This window comes from Caretta caretta, chromosome 10 (genome assembly GCF_965140235.1).
Source record: "Caretta caretta isolate rCarCar2 chromosome 10, rCarCar1.hap1, whole genome shotgun sequence".
In the NCBI taxonomy this organism is placed as follows: Eukaryota; Metazoa; Chordata; order Testudines; family Cheloniidae; genus Caretta; species Caretta caretta.
The window spans coordinates 19538381-19551730 of record NC_134215.1 but is presented as its reverse complement, the minus strand read 5'-3'; the positions used below and the strand labels follow the sequence as shown (position 1 = coordinate 19551730).

Sequence of the window (13350 nt, the reverse complement as noted above, 5' to 3'; positions counted from 1 at the left end):
CTTTCCATGACAGTGTCTTTGTATGATGACACTTTAATGAAAAGGTTAATGTACAACAACCTTTTCTCGCTCTGCACTTACCTTTGCTAAAAATGTTTCGAAGGAGTTGGATGAATTTTAGAATCCGGCAGCCTTTGTACATCCTTGTGCCGGGCATTGCTTTATATGAGGAAATGCATATCTCTGCCCCAATAATGTATTCAGTCCGTCAAAGTGTGCATCAGATAGTTCTTCCATGTCCCCGGTGAACCCGACAGAAAATGTTTGTGTGGCCACTGATGGGTGTGGTCTATGCTCAGAATTGTAGCTATCCTTTTTACAGGGAAAATGAAATGACAAATGTCCAAATTAACTTTGACTGCCTCATTCAAACAGGAAAAGAATGTAAGATGTGTATCCTTGCATGGATACAAGAAAATTCAGGACCGCTGCCTAAGGTGGCATGGGAGGAGGGAGAGCCTTTGTGACATCCCCTCTTTCCTGTGCAGCTGTGCAAGGTTTAGGGACCATCTGATGGTCTGGGTCTAATTCACTTAAACTTGTCCAGAAAATGAATGGTTACATTGTCAGGTGGTTGCATCATGTTCCAGATGTCCTACACAGGAAGGGAAACTTTCACCAAGCTAGGCTTTAATGCTCTAGAGGAAAACAAAGTGTGTAACTGTGTGGTACCTCCTAACCCCCATGTTTGTGCAAGGACTGCTGAGCAAGCCCGCTTGGTGAGTCCAGCGGGAGGCTTGCATGCATAAAGACAACAGGACCAAACTCTGATTTTGACTCGTCTACTTGTAAACAACAAGGCAATTCACTTGTAGCACTTATTGCACAAGCCAACTGAATATATAAACTGTGCTCATCTTTTATGCCTAATCTGCTGTATTCTCTTAAATTGATGTTAATATCTCTAACTGATTGTTGCTGGCTCTTCCCATGGAAAACAACCATTTATCAGTAAAATAAGACAGATCGTGAATACATGTAGGAAAGAGCAGTCACAGCTGGTCGACCCAACCTGTGGGGTAATCAGATAGCACACCTGTGCTGACTGATTCTTAATTGAGCAAAAGTTCTTTGAGAGAAATTAATCTTATGATAATTAGTTTATTTTACTGATAACAAAAACAGCTCCATGCAACCTAGAGCGTACACACAGTTAAAGGAATCTTCTCTGCGGATGAAGTTAGCATTGGCAGAGCAATTCTTCATAACTAGATTGCAGCATTAGGAATGCGATTAGGAATTTCCATTTGTTTTCTCTGTTTTTGTTTCTCAATCGATAATGTAATGAATGAGAGAGAAATGTGTTGCAGTTACATTACTTGAAAAATAGCAAGGTAAAAGTATAATTTCTTATTGATTAGTCTAACGCAGCAGGCAAGGGCCGTGCACAAGAGAACTGACTGAGCCTCAAATGCTAAAATGCAGAAAGCAGAAGGGAAAATGTGTGTAGTTTTGAAAAGGTAATCAATGTATTGAATCTCTCTCAAAATGTTTGGACTCTGTTTAAAAAGGCACTTTAAGTTCTTCCTGAGTTGATTGACTAAACTTTTTTTTGGCCACACTTTCATGCTACCATTAAGAATAGGTGAAGGGAGCTGACCACAGCATTGTGCAGCAGTAATGAAATGTCTAGGTGGAATGGAATGGATGTGGGTGCATGACCAGCCAGCATTCTGATTTTCCTGCCTGTATCCGGATGGAGTCTCTGGTCCCATAAAGGGGAGGGAGTGGCTTTATCTCTGAAAGTAACTCAAACTAAGTATCATGTAAGCTCCAGCCTGGCTGCCAAAGGGTTCTGTTGTGTCTTTGCTCTCTGTACAACATTAATAACATGTGGAAACTACACAGACACAGTTGGGTTCCAAATAATCCTGTTACTAATGATATACAAACATATGAAGTCTAGCTACAAACATACATTCCACTTCTGCTCTGTTACGATCTAGTGGCTTCTGCAGTAGAAGTCAGGGAGGCCCGCTGGAGGGCTCCCAAACTATTTAAAGGAATACTACCAAATTTCTATACACTACAGAACCTAGTTTTCTCTATGGTGGGTTACTCCTCTATCCCTTTATATTGTACAGTGAGCCAATAGGGACTAACCTGCAGGATTCAGTAGTGTTCCTATGCCTGCTAAGAGGTTACCCTACCTCTTCTATATTTGGTTGGGACCTGTCATTTTAATATTGCACCACCAGCTCTTTTAACAGCTGCCATCTGCCTACATATTAATCTATGCACAGCTCGGTATGCAGATATTATAGGGCCTTTATCCCTACTGACTTTCCACATGAAGTAGCTGATGGGGGATTCCCTAGCAGGAGCTATGTTGTCAAGATATTGGAGCTGAAGAACCAGGAGCAAGTGCAGAAGCATATGGCCTCCGCAGATCCTCTAAGCACTGTGCTGATCTTGAGGGTTCTCTCATTTAGGTATTCAACCAGCTCCTATTTCTGTCTGTTTGAGGGAGAGGAGAGGTGAGAGTGCAAAAGGGTCTCCCAAGGGATGAATTCAGAGGAAACGCCACAGTTCAAAATCCTAGTTTCCTGGCTCCTCTATGTGGGGTAGTTTGTGTTTGGGGTAACATGGACTTAATGTCATTAGATCCCTTTTCCAAATATTGTTAAAGATTGATGTAACTGTTAATATATGAAAGACTGGGAACTACTCATGCTACTTCATAGTCTCAGAGTTTAAGGTCAGACATAATGATTAGATCATCTAGTCTGGTTTCCTGTGTATTGCAGGACTACATTCCGTCCAAAGTTAAACTAAAGCATACAGACCTCAGGAGATCCAATTGTGTGCCACAGGCGGAGAACAGGAGAGACTGAGGTGCCCCCAAACCCTGTCTCTCTAAAGTGGGAAGAGGACTGGACTGACTCAGGACACTTGAGTTCTATTCCCGGCTCTTGCACAAGCCAGCTGTGCAACTTCAAGCAAATCACTTCACCACTCCGTGCCTCAGTTTCTCTATCTGTAAAAAGGGGATAAAGCATTTTACAAGGATGCTTCGAGATCTGTGACAAAAACGCTTATGAGAGCTCAGGAATTATTGTTATTAGGTTATAAATGCATTATATTTTTTGTAACATTATCAAGATACTATGCTGTAGTTTGATGTACAGTAAATTATGATAGCTTCAAAACCGGCTGTACAGGAGCCAGAATTGGGAGGTCAAGAGATTGTCATCTGGTCCTGCTTGGCCTGAGTGAGGGGTGATTGGCAGCAACAAGGAAAAGGGAACTTTACATTACATAAACCTCTATACAAATCTCTTCTTCTGTGACTCACCACAGTGATCTATCCAAGCCTGATTGGAATCTGTAGATGAGTCTCTCCCATCTGAATGCTTTAATTAGCAGGCAGAACTATCATGATAGCTTACAAAGCTGAATCATGTCATCATTTTGTCACTGGAGTAAAAGTAAGTATATTCAGTAGAAACCCTCGTGAAATAGATCAGAAACAAATTCCCAAGGAATGTGAGAACAGATGAAAAGAGGAGATAATTCCCCATGCTCTGAAGTAACGGGAGCAAAAATCCAGCAGATGAGTGGAACAGATGGAAGGCCGTGCCAGTTCAAAATTGATATTCACGTCAGTGATCGGAAATAAGAGGCTACTTGGAAAAAGATGGAAGGCATGCATGCGACAAAAGCAATGTTGGATCATATGTCACCCACCAAATAGCTTTTGCACTTAAATGTCACTAAAATCTGTAGTTGGGAAGATTCACACCTTTGGGATGAGATTTCATTGGCATTATTCCATGAATGAATTTTACAGGATACGAGCCTTGCTGATGCTTGTGCTACATAACAGAGACTCACAGGTGCTGTTAGTGACTGTGCGCTAGCTTCAGCCTTGAACACATACATTACAGGGGAAATAACTAAGGCTCCGGCGGTCCCCTCCTGCTCCACCAATGGAGCAGAGTGCAGTGAAGAGGGGAGGTTATGAAAGAGAAGGCATGGCCAGGGATCTGGGACTACACTAATTACCCACTTGGGTTGGGATCTACAAAAGAACTTAAGTGTGTAAAGCCCTGACTTAGGCTTCTAAGTTCCTGTTTTAGGCATCTAAGCCCCAGTTTTGCCTCCACTGTGATCCACAAAACTCTCGCCAATCACTGCAGGCATCTAAACTCTCTAGTTTTTCAGGGTAAAAATTCCCTAGGCACCCTCTGTACGCCAACCACATTGGAACCCATTCAAAATCCTGGTGGAAGTGCCCACCTTATAACTTTTAGCCCAGTGGTTAGAGTACTTGCCTGGGGAACACAGGTTCAGTTCCCTCTCCGATCCCCCAGAGGGGGAGAAAACATTTGAACAGGGGTCTCCCACCTCTCAGGAGAGGCTCTAACCACTGAGCTTTGGTATATTCTGACGTGCGGCTCCCTCAGTCTCTCCTGTGGAAGCTGTTGCACTGAATAAATAATGAAAGAGTGACTGGAGTAGGGGGACTGGACCCCAGTGCACCCACCCAGTGCCCTAACTACTGGACTACAGAGTCATTGATGGCGTTTTAGTAGGGATTGACAATCCATTGGTATTTTGGATGCGAATTATAGTTTGCAGTGTTTTAGAGAGAGAAGCATCTGACATTAAGAGCCTTGACTTGCCTCCAATAATGCAGTCTTACTCCACACTATCCCTGTGTTACTGCAAAATGATTTGGCTTGGAAGGATTAGATGATCAGTAAATGCTGGTAAATATCGATTTCATCGTACACACATACACAGCTTGAAAAGGATATTTCCATCGACAATAATAGAAATGTTTCAGAGGAACAGCCGTGTTAGTCTGTATTCGCAAAAAGAAAAGGAGTACTTGTGGCACCTTAGAGACTAACCAATTTATTTGAGCATGAGCTTTCGTGAGCTACAGCATCCGATGAAGTGAGCTGTAGCTCACGAAAGCTCATGCTCAAATAAATTGGTTAGTCTCTAAGGTGCCACAAGTACTCCTTTTCTTTTTGCGAATAATAGAAATGTACAGATAGGCAAAGTAAAGAAAATGCAGCTTGAGAACTTAGTCAAGTTTGGTGTAAGGATATTTACTATGAATATTTTGAGATGTGATGTTGGAAATCTGTTTTAATGGTTATGAAGCTTTCACTTTTAAAATCTCAATGCCTATCATTCGGTAATTATTGTCTGAACCCCACACCTAATTTCCAACAGCTGTGAAAATTTAAACAGATAAAAATAGAAAAAAGCTTAAAATGCATAATCTTGTGCAACTGACAATTTTAATGAATAAAAATAGAAAAAACACTTAAAAATAAACATCAGTATTATCCGTCAAAATTACAAAAAATAAATTGGATTCTGCCAAGCCCAGAGTGATCACGAACATAAAAGAGCAGACTCCTGTTGTCAGGCCTTTTCTAATTTATTTACCGTATTACTTTGTGTTAGCAGCTGTGAGCACCACACAGTCTGAAATGTCGTGATTTTTTCAATGTTGTAAATGCAGAAAACATTAAGTCCAAATCATTGCTACTTTCAGGCATCAAGCTTTGCAGTTTAAGGCAAGAACACTAACTGAGCCAGGAATAATTCTGAGGGGGAAAAAGTCTTCCTTTGTGAGAAGGAATAAAATGAAATAACTGAAGATAGATTAAATCTGTGTACCGTGGGCCTGATCTTGCACCAGTTGGTATCTATAACAAATCTCCAGGCAAGCACTGATGGCTCACTAATGAATGAGAGAGATGGTAGATAGCATAGGTGCCGACTTCTGCTCCCACCGGTGGGTGCTCGACCCCCACTCTGCCCCTGGCCCCGCCTCAACTCCACCCCTTCCATGAGGCCCTGCCCCACCCCCATTCCAACCCCTTTCCCAAAGTCCCCGCCCCAGCTCTGCTCCCTCCCTGTCCATATTCCGACTCCTTCCCCAAAGCCCTGACCTGGCCCTGTCTCTTCCCCTGAGCGTGCCATGTTCCCGCTGCTCCCTGCGCCTCCGGAGCAGCCAAACAGCTGTTTGGGGGAGGGGAGCTTGGCTGCGGGTGGGTGCGGAGCACCCACTAGTTTTTCCCTGTGGGTGCTCCAGCCCCGGAGCACCCATGGAGTCGGCACCTATGGTGGATAGGGTGGGGATTGACTGTGAAGGGACTTGAAAGTGAAGACAAGCAGTTTGTCTGATGCTCTAGAGGTGGGGGACCACTGGAGGGATGCAAAGAGAGATGATGTGGTCAAAGCTATTGGCTAGGAAAATGGTCTTTGCAGCAGCATTTGGAATGGATATGAGCAGGATAAAATTGCATTTGTGAAGGTCAAAGCAGAGAGAAGGATGTTTCAGTCATTGAGGTATGAGATTATGAGAAACTGGACAGAGTTTTAGCCATGGGTGGTGCATGCATCCCCCCTGCTCTGCCCCTTCTCCCTGAGGCCCCGTCCCCACTCTGCCCATTCTGCCCCCACACCCCGCTGGCTGGCCCGCTAGTGCAGCTCCGAACTCTGGCTAGCCCGTCGGTGCCCAGAGCAGTCCGGAGGAGCCGCAGGCAGTCAGCCAGGGCCAAGCCCTGAGCCCAGGCCACTGAGAGGAGCTCTGAGTCCCGCCGTGGCCCAGCTCCAGGGCTGTGGCAGAGAGCATTAGTGGGGGTTTTGGGAGACTTAGCGTCCCCCGGCCTCCATTATCTGCCACCCATGGTTTTTAGCTGTGTGGCTGGATAGGTAAGACCCTGCATTAAAGATCTTATACAGAAAGAATCTTTGAGCCTAGATGTGAGGACCTAGACACAGGTCTCAGTTGAAGATGAGCCCAGGTGATGTGCCTAAGTGACAGGCAGGATGGTGATATTGTCCAGGGTGATTGAGAAAGGAGGTTGCAGGGAGGACCCATAAACTTTATCTCAGACACCCTCTGATGCCTGGTAGCTCCTGTGCTCAGTATTTGCATACCCCCCCACTCAGGTTACCAGTCTGAATAGCTCTGAGTGGGTTGGGTGGCTGCCGATGCTGCATTTGCAAGATCAGTCTCCACCCACTGGAGGAGGAAAAAAAGAGAAGTGAGCCTGAATTTGTGGCTGGTTGTTTTACCAGCTTTGAAAGACAGACCTACTTGCCCCCTATCTAATAGAGTTGTAGAAATTGCTGAGAGCAGTGTGATATAGGGGTAATTATGTTGTTAGTGTAGGGTGTATCTTAAATACTTGACAATAAAGAAGGCTGTAACTCCAAACTCCCTTCCAAAATGCATTTTACTCTTCACAGCTGTTACTTCAGGTGGCAGTGACATCATTTGACAGGATGTCACAAATGATGAATTACGGTGCCACCATTCAATAGCAGCGTGGTCTAATATATTCCGACAATGCAACTTGGGCACTTCCAGCTCTGCTTCATGATGACGAAGAATGCAACCTCTTCGCACATCCAGAGCTTGTCTGAAAGTGTAACACTTTCTTTAGCCTATTATAATTTGCTATTAAAAATTCAATCTAATCTATATATTATTTGAAGTATTTCATGTTGTTATTCTCACCGGTACTAAATGTAATTCCAAGTATTAAAAGAATAAATTCTGGCACCTTCATTCTAATCAAGTTTCTGTTTGTTTTGTCTTTGTTAGTGGACTTGGATCAAAGCTATGGCTGCGATTTACTAAGGGAGCTGGGTGCCCATGGAAGTTCAATAGGAGAAATGGATGCTTGCTCTTTGAAATTCCAGCCTAAAATGCTAATGCACCGCTCTTTGAGACTTACTTTCTTTTCTACCTCTTGGAGGTTCTAAAGGGAAGCTGCCAGCTTTGGTCACCCTAAGTTAGATTGAGCTGTAAGACTTAGCACTGAGTAAGGGGTAGCTCAGAGCTGTGCTGTTCCAGGAACAACTGTGGGAAGGAATTGTGACTCAGTCCAAATCTCTCCTCCGCTCCCACTTTGCTCCTGGGGCAAAATAACTTACTGGGTGCAGCTTCTTCCCCTCACGTTGTCTCAGCTTCGTAGGTCAGCTATGGCTATGCCCATGCTTCACCTACATCTAATCCTTCTCTGTTTCCTTCCTGCCTACTTACAATCTGCACCCCCAGACTTGTGATGTGGGGAGCCCTCTCATAGCATTGCAGATGGGTAGAGAGTCCTTTAGGGTTCAGTTTTCAGAGCCCCTGATAACTGCAAATTTGTCCTTAACATTAAATGAAACTGAAAACAGCACAAAGGGGGAAAGAAATCTTCCCAATGTTGGGATATTATACACTGCTCTTTGCTGCAGTTCAGACTTAATTCATCAAACGGCTTTATTAATCTAAGAGAATCATTCAGAGAGATGTTTGATCACCTTTATTGAGTCATAATGGCATCTTAACTGTTTCTGAAATCACCAGAAAATCTATTCCTGTCATGGAGGCAGTAACCAAGCTGTAAATTTGAAATGAAATAGAAAGGCAGATAATTGGATCAATGGTTTGTTAATGCTGATATTGAACAGCTACTTCACTATCGCTCTGTGATAAAATATAAATGGATAGTGTTAGCATCACATCCAAAGCTGACATCACATGGCCACGACTCAGAGCACTGACATTATGTTAGGACTCTTAGGACTCATTCAGCCATGCCAGGAAGGGAAGATTTTGGCTCAACGAATGGATGAGTGGCTAATCAGAATTTTGGCCTGACTATGTGGAAGCCATGGTTGTTTCCTGAGTGTAGTGAAAGCCATGCTTGTTTCCCTATGCACAGCTTTGGCTTTCAGGAGATGAAGGAGTAATCATTGCCAGTTCTTTCCTTTCAATGTACATTGTAGGATTTAGGACCTGCCACTGGCGAGAGCCTGTCTTGTTTTTCTTAACTCTGCCCCGATGCTCTCCGTTCGCTTTGGATCCTTCACTCAGCATCAGCCCAGCTCTCCCTTTCAGTAGAGCCACAACTCATTTTAGAAGGAAGGCAAATTGTGGCTGTTCTGTATATCTGATATTTTAATATTAAAACTGATAATTACAGGAAGCACAGAGCTTTAGGAAGTGATACATAGCATTTTCTACTTTCCAAAAGACTAGATGGCTTGGAGAATTGGTACTAGGCTTTGAATCCTTTCACCTGAGAGCTGCTAATCTGAATTAAGCTCTGATGTGAATTGACCAAAAGTTACTGTTGTCTGGCTGTTCAGTGGCTGATGTGAAGCAAATCTGCAGTCCCGGCCTAGTTTTTACGTCAACAACATAATTAACCTTGCAGTGTGGTGAGTAGAATTGCATAAAGAGCTTCAGATATCAGGAGGGACATACAATGTTGTAAGACCAGTGGCTCAGGAACACAAGCTTGGGTGTTGCTCCCAGGTGTGATATAGAGACAAAGAGCAGAGTCCTCTTACAGCCCTGCCTGTTTGCTGCAATACTTATTGTTAAGGAAACAAAGCAATGGAACTCATCACTTAAAAGTATCACTGAGTCCAGGAGTCTATTTGGATTCAGGAAATATTAGGTATTTATATGGGACAATGAAAACACCCACAGTTCCATTAGAGAGGATCTAAACGCCTCCTGCCCCAAGTCAGGAAGTGGCTGATGGTGTTGTTGCTGTCCCTGTTTGCCTGATCCAAACTTTTATAAATGTGTGCTGCCTGACATTCCCCAAAACAAAGTTCTTTTCCTGTTTAAACAAATCTTTGCTTCAAACCTAGAATTTTCTTTCGGCAAACGGTCATATGAGCACACCTGTGTTCCCTCAAATGTACCCCAAAAGCAAATAGAAAGGGGAGTGAATACAACTGGGGCAAAACTCATTTTATAAGTGGCTGAAATATATTTGAATATCTTTTCTATTGTTCACTCATTTCTATTATGTATCAATCACCATATATATCTGCACTTTACCAGCAAGAAAGGCAGTTTCCCTTCTGAGGAACATACAATTTAAATTAGACACAACACAAGTACGATGCAAAGTAAAATGAACACAAAGGGTCTTTCTGTCAGCTTCCACTCTGGCCCCCTCTAGTGCCAACCTATGTGTTTGAATAGAAATGTTGGTTTCAGAAAATGCAGCCTGCTTACCCTGGGTATGACCCTGTAATTAGGGTGTTTATTGTGATGGCCTAATGTGCTATTGCTATATGACACAAGGGAACGTAATACACGGAAGAGTAACCAACAATATCAGAATACACCAAATGTTAGTTTTCAGTATATCATGCCAGGTATGGAATCTCTATGTCTAATCTATCACCTGTTGGCATTCATGCCATACTCATCCCCTTGGTATGGGAACCCTTTAATTGCTGGTATTTTAAGAATGGATTATCAGTAACAATTTTCTACACAAGTAATTCCAAAGAGGTTTCATTGCTACTTAAACTGCTTGTCCTCAGCCGTGTTCATTCTTTGAGGTGGTAGCTGCCATCTTTTAACATTAAAGACATCCCAAATCTAGCTTAACTCTGTGCCTACCCAATTTCATAAGGATCATTAGGCAGATAATACTTTTCTGATGATAAAACTGAAAAACATGCACATTACAGGGCTTCTATTTCGCACCTAAAATATCTTTTCACCGCAGGAGGACATTTTAGAATCCTATTAGGCAATCATTCATTCTGCCTTTCTTCATTCTTTGTAATAATCAGCAAGCCAGCAACTGAACACCTGTAAAGTTAAAAGCATTGCTTTTTATGTCACATCAGTAGCTTGCTAATGACGGGAATTCATAAGTCAGGCAAACACTTAATTTGTCAGACATCTTTATTGACTCCTTAATCCCTTAACCCTCTCCTCCATCAGTCTGTCTCTCTTATTCACAAGCCACTGTTAGGGCATTTTAGTCTACTGCTGCCTGGATAAGCGGCTACCAGCCAGCCATTGCCGATGATTCCCATTAGGGTAGAAGAAGTGCTAAGACTGATGAAGAATTAGGAACTAGGCTAAACAAGAGAGGATTGACTGTTAAGGGTGGGACTTTAAGAGGAGCCTAAAGGATTTAGGAGTCTAACTCCCATTGAATTTCAATAGATTTGAGCACCCAACTTCCTTTGACAATCCCAGCCGTGCCCCTTCTAATGCTGTAAACAGCACAGGTCATCTAAGTGAGTTTCAGATTCCCTAGTACTAGTAAATAATAAACCCCTTGCCTTTAAGATAGTTCTATAGGAAAAATACTTTTTCTTTAAAAAAACAAACAACCGCCCCCCTCCACAACCTTCCTCCCAAACAAACAACAAACCAGTTTCACTCCAAACAGAAGGGATTGAGCACCTTCTTCCCTTACAGCTGGCTCCTCTGAGGGGCATTTCCTCTGACGTACTATTATTAAATCCTTAGGTTAAGAATGTCAAAGCTATGCTGGGGATGTAGCCACACAAGTCCTGTGCATGTCAGTTGAAGTTTTGTGGTTACAATAACTGTGGTTGCCTTTGCAAATCTCAAACTGTCATTTGTACTGTACTTGTCTGAATTAATCTAATTCCCCTCCCAGCCTCCCAAGAAACCAATTTACAATGAACTGTAAGATTTTTTTCTTTGGCCCTTTAGTTCCTGATGCATCACAACAGTGGAGGAGGGAAGGTAGATGTGAGGAAAAGCAGGTATCAAGGAGAAAGCTGGATAGAGGTTTGAAGCACAGAATCTTGCAAATGTTTTGCAGCTACAAACAAATGGATCACTTTGAAAGTGAGAGGTGAGTCTGAGTGTTTATTATTTTTTTTAAAAAACCTTTCTATTTTTCATCTTTCAGCAATTAAACAGAATGGATGTAGCGATGGCTTTTTGGTTTTGCTTTGTTTGAGTGAAAAATTGTACAGCTGTGGTGATTTCCAAAAGTCCAAATAGCCAATAGCCAATCAGCTTGCAGCTTTGAACAACTGCTATTCCCATCATATTCTAATTAGTCACAATGGAGAGAGATGATCCTGGCACTGTGGATTTAAATCTGAATTCTCTGCCTTTTTGTGTTTTTAAGCCAAAGCTTTAACTTCCTTTGTCTTGCTGTTGGAATGTGATTTTTGTCCATGTTTTCTGTCCTGTACAAAAAAGACGTAGGTTTCAAGGAGACATTGGGAGAGACTGATTTTCTGTGGTAGCATTTACTTCCTAAATCAGGAAATCAAGGTTAATGCAAAGCAAGTATTAATGGAGAGTTGTAAGTGCTGTTACTCTAATCACCATGAACCTTAAAATGCCCTTACTTAGATAGGGGCAATTCATTTTTTTGGAATAATAAGCAATTTTAAAATGAAAGCAGCAAATTGGAGCCTGGTATGAACCACAAATGCTAAATTCCAGTAAAATGACCCAATTAATTATTTTACTCTTGTTATCAACATTTCTTGGAGCCTATCCTATTTAAAAAAATGAGATGGGTCGTTTTCACAGTTACAGGGCGAACCGCACTTTAGACTCCTTTCAAATGCACCTCTTTGTGGACAGGTTTTGCTACCTTCACCCTTCTCCGATTGGAACCACACTGTCCTGCCACTCTTAGGCCAGGTCTACACTACCGCTGCCAGTCGATCTAAGCTATGCAATTTGAGTTACATTGGTAGCGTAACTCAAGTCGACCTAGCTTAGATATACTTACTGCGGGGTCCACACTATGCTATGTCGATGGAAGACGTTCTCCCACCAACATTGCTTCTGCCTCTTGTTGAGGTGGTGTACAGAAATCGATGGGAGAGCGCTCTTCACTAGACCCACTAAATCGATGCCGCATGAATGTTTAGCGTGTTCTGGCATGTAAATTCCTTGCAATGTCAGCTACAGAAGTGCCATTCAAACGTCTGTTCTCTCTTTCAGGTGACATTGTAAATAAGAAGTGGGCAGCATTATCTTCCATAAATGTAAACAAAATTTGTTTGTCTTAGCGATTGGCTGAACAAGAAGTAGGACTGAGTGGACTTGTAGGCGCTAAAGTTTTACATTGTTTTGTTTTTGAGTGCAGTTATGTAACAAAAAAAATCTACATTTGTAAGTTACTCTTTAATGATAAAGAGATTGCACTACAGTGCTTGTATGAGGTGAATTGAAAAATACTTTCTTTTGTTTATATTATTTTTATTACAAATACTTGCACTGTAAAAATGATAAATTGATCACTATACACTTTGTATTCTGTGTTGTAATTGAAATCAATATATTTGAAAATGTAGAAAAACATCCAAAAATATTTAATAAATTTCAATTGGTATTCTATTGTTTAACGGTGCGATTAAAACTGTGATTAATCACGATTAATTTTTTTGAGTTAATTGCATGAGTTAACTGCGATTAATTGACAGCCCTTCCTATAAGCACTTCCCCTTACCTAAACTTTAATCTTTCCTCACAAGCTTTTGTAAGTTCCATTCACTCCAGTTACCCCATCTGTGGGGTAGGAAAGATGCCTGCATGGTGCAGTTTCTGTGTCTCTTTCTCAC

At 42.1% G+C, this 13350-nt stretch overlaps 1 long non-coding RNA gene across 1 annotated transcript in view; it reads left to right on the top strand.

The window, feature by feature from the left end:
- Nucleotides 1-13019, top strand: part of LOC142073332 (uncharacterized) — a 179471-nt gene extending 166452 nt beyond the window's left edge. The window contains exons 4-5 of the long non-coding RNA XR_012670150.1: nucleotides 11471-11615; nucleotides 12731-13019. This is a non-coding gene — a long non-coding RNA (uncharacterized LOC142073332). The remainder of the gene's footprint in view (nucleotides 1-11470; nucleotides 11616-12730) is intronic.
- The last annotated feature ends 331 nt before the right edge of the window (nucleotides 13020-13350 follow it).